Source organism: Mixophyes fleayi, chromosome 4, assembly GCF_038048845.1.
Source record: "Mixophyes fleayi isolate aMixFle1 chromosome 4, aMixFle1.hap1, whole genome shotgun sequence".
Classification (NCBI taxonomy): Eukaryota; Metazoa; Chordata; class Amphibia; order Anura; family Limnodynastidae; genus Mixophyes; species Mixophyes fleayi.
The window spans coordinates 284,032,035-284,034,534 of record NC_134405.1 but is presented as its reverse complement, the minus strand read 5'-3'; the positions used below and the strand labels follow the sequence as shown (position 1 = coordinate 284,034,534).

Sequence of the window (2,500 nt, the reverse complement as noted above, 5' to 3'; positions counted from 1 at the left end):
AAAAGGCCTACAGCACCTGGCATTCCCAGGTGGTCTTCCATCCAAGTACTAACCAGGCCCAGCTCTGCTTAGCTTCCAAGATCAGACGAGATTGGGCTTGTTCAGGGTGGTGTGGCTGTAGGTATTGGTATCCTATTGACCTACATCTCTTATACATCTCAAAACCAGCATTGAAGGAGGCAGGAACAAGAGAGAAAAAAAAAAGCCTACAGCACCTGGTATTTCCAGGTGGTCTGCCATCCAAGTACTAACCAGGCCCAGCCCTGCTTAGCTTCCAAGATCAGATGAGATTAGGCTTGTTCAGTGTGGTGTGGCTGTAGGCATTGTTTTTCTATTGACCTACATCTCTTATACATCTAGAAACAAGCATTGAAGGAAGCCGGAACAAGAGAGAAGAAAAAAAGGCCTACAGCACCTGGTATTCCCAGGTGGTCTCCCATCCAAGTACTAAGCAGGCCCGGCTCTGCTTAGCTTCCAAGATCAGACGAGATTGGGCTTGTTCAGGGTGGTGTGGCTGTAGGTATTGGTTTCCTATTGACCTACATCTCTTATACATCTCAAAACCAGCATTGAAGGAGGCCGGAACAAGAGAGAAAAAAAAAAGCCTACAGCACCTGGTATTTTGAGGTGGTCTCCCATCCAAGTACTAACCAGGCCCAGCACTGCTTAGCTTCCAAGATCAGATGAGATTGGGCTTGCTCAGGGTGGTGTGGCTGTAAGTATTGTTTTCCTATTGACCTACATCTCTTATACATCGAAAAACAAGCATTGAAGGAAGCCGGAACAAGAGAGAAAAAAAAAAAGGCCTACAGCACCTGGTATTCCCAGGTGGTCTCCCATCCAAGTACTAACCAGGCCTGGCCCTGCTTAGCTTCCAAGATCAGACGAGATTGGGCTTGTCCAGGGTGTTGTGGCTGTAGGTATTGGTTTCCTAATGACCTACATCACTTATACATTTTAATACCAGCACTGAAGGAAGCCAGAACAAGAGAGAGAAAAAAAAAGTACTAACCAGGCCCGGACCTGCTTAGCTTTCAAGATCAGACGAGATTGGGCTCGTTCAGGGTGGTATGGCTGTAGGTATTGGTTTACTATTGACCTACATCTCTTATACATCTCAAAACCAGCATTGAAGGAGGCCGGAACAAGAGAGAAAAAAAAAAGCCTACAGCATCTGGTATTTCCAGGTGGTCTCCCATCCAAGTACTAACCAGGCCCAGTCCTGCTTAGCTTCCAAGATCAGACGAGATTGGGCTTGTTCAGGGTGGTGTGGCTGTAGGTATTGTTTTCCTATTGACTTACATCTCTTATACATCTAAAAACAAGCATTGAAGGAAGCCGGAACAAGAGAGAAAAAAAAAAAAGCCTACAGCACCTGGTATTCCCAGGTGGTCTCCCATCCAAATACTAACCAGGCCTGGCCCTGCTTAGCTTCCAAGATCAGATGAGATTGTGCTTGTCCAGGATGGTGTGGCTGTAGGTAGTGGTTTTCTAATGACCTACATCCCTTATACATTTTAAAACCAGCATTGAAGGAAGCCAGAACAAGAGAGGAAAAAAAAAGTACTAACCAGGCCCGGACCTGCTTAGCTTTCAAGATCAGACGAGATTGGGCTTGTTCAGGGTGGTGTGGCTGTATGTATTGGTGTCCTATTGACCTACATCTCTTATACATCTCAAAACCAGCATTGAAGGAGGCCGGAACAAGAGAGAAAAAAAAATGCCTACAGCACCTGGTATTCCCAGGTGGTCTCGCATCCAAGTACTAACCAGGCCCGGCTCTGCTTAGCTTCCAAGATCAGACGAGATTGGGCTTGTTCAGGGTGTTGTGGCTGTAGGATTTGGTTTCCTAATGACCTACATCACTTATACATCTGAAAACCAGCATTGCAGGAAGCCGGATCAAAAGAGAAAAAAAAGGCCTACAGCACCTGGTATTCCCAGGTGGTCTCCCATCCATGTACTAACTAGGCCTGGCGCGGCTTATCTTTCAAGATCAGATGAGATTGTGCTTGTTCAAGGTGGAGTGGCTGTAGGTATTAGTTTCCTATTGACCTACATCTCTTATACATCTCAACACCAGCATTGAAGGAAGCCAGAACAAGAGAGAAAAAAAAAAGGCCTACAGCACCTGGTATTCCCAGGTGGTCTCCCATCCAAGTACTAACCAGGCCTGGCCCTGCTTAGCTTCCAAGATCAGATGAGATTAGGCTTGTTCAGGGTGGTGTGGCTGTAGGTATTGTTTTCATATTGACCTACATCTCTTATACATCTAGAAACCAGCATTGAAGGAAGCCGGAACAAGAGAGAAGAAAAAAAGGCCTACAGCACCTGGCATTCCCAGGTGGTCTTCCATCCAAGTACTAACCAGGCCCGGCTCTGCTTAGCTTCCAAGATCAGACGAGATTGGGCTTGTTCAGGGTGGTGTGGCTGTAGGTATTGGTTTCCTATTGACCTACATCTCTTATACATCTCAAAACCAGCATTGAAGGAGGCAGGA

At 46.3% G+C, this 2,500-nt stretch overlaps 1 non-coding gene and 10 pseudogenes across 1 annotated transcript; all 11 read right to left on the bottom strand.

Annotated features, from left to right (window-relative positions):
- Positions 1-4: 4 nt before the first annotated feature.
- On the bottom strand, positions 5-123 carry LOC142153421 (5S ribosomal RNA; annotated as a pseudogene).
- Positions 124-203: 80 nt separating this feature from the next.
- Positions 204-322, bottom strand: LOC142153700 (5S ribosomal RNA; annotated as a pseudogene).
- Positions 323-403: 81 nt separating this feature from the next.
- Positions 404-522, bottom strand: LOC142153453 (5S ribosomal RNA; annotated as a pseudogene).
- An 80-nt stretch (positions 523-602) lies between these two features.
- LOC142154325 (5S ribosomal RNA) lies at positions 603-721 on the bottom strand (annotated as a pseudogene).
- An 82-nt stretch (positions 722-803) lies between these two features.
- Positions 804-922, bottom strand: LOC142153745 (5S ribosomal RNA; annotated as a pseudogene).
- A 240-nt stretch (positions 923-1,162) lies between these two features.
- Positions 1,163-1,281, bottom strand: LOC142154069 (5S ribosomal RNA; annotated as a pseudogene).
- An 82-nt stretch (positions 1,282-1,363) lies between these two features.
- Positions 1,364-1,482, bottom strand: LOC142154193 (5S ribosomal RNA; annotated as a pseudogene).
- A 239-nt stretch (positions 1,483-1,721) lies between these two features.
- On the bottom strand, positions 1,722-1,840 carry LOC142154571 (5S ribosomal RNA; annotated as a pseudogene).
- A 79-nt stretch (positions 1,841-1,919) lies between these two features.
- LOC142155533 (5S ribosomal RNA) lies at positions 1,920-2,038 on the bottom strand (annotated as a pseudogene).
- An 81-nt stretch (positions 2,039-2,119) lies between these two features.
- On the bottom strand, positions 2,120-2,238 carry LOC142156366 (5S ribosomal RNA). Its single transcript, XR_012692433.1, has one exon. It is a non-coding gene; the product is annotated as a 5S ribosomal RNA (ribosomal RNA).
- An 81-nt stretch (positions 2,239-2,319) lies between these two features.
- LOC142153543 (5S ribosomal RNA) lies at positions 2,320-2,438 on the bottom strand (annotated as a pseudogene).
- Between the last annotated feature and the right edge of the window lie 62 nt (positions 2,439-2,500).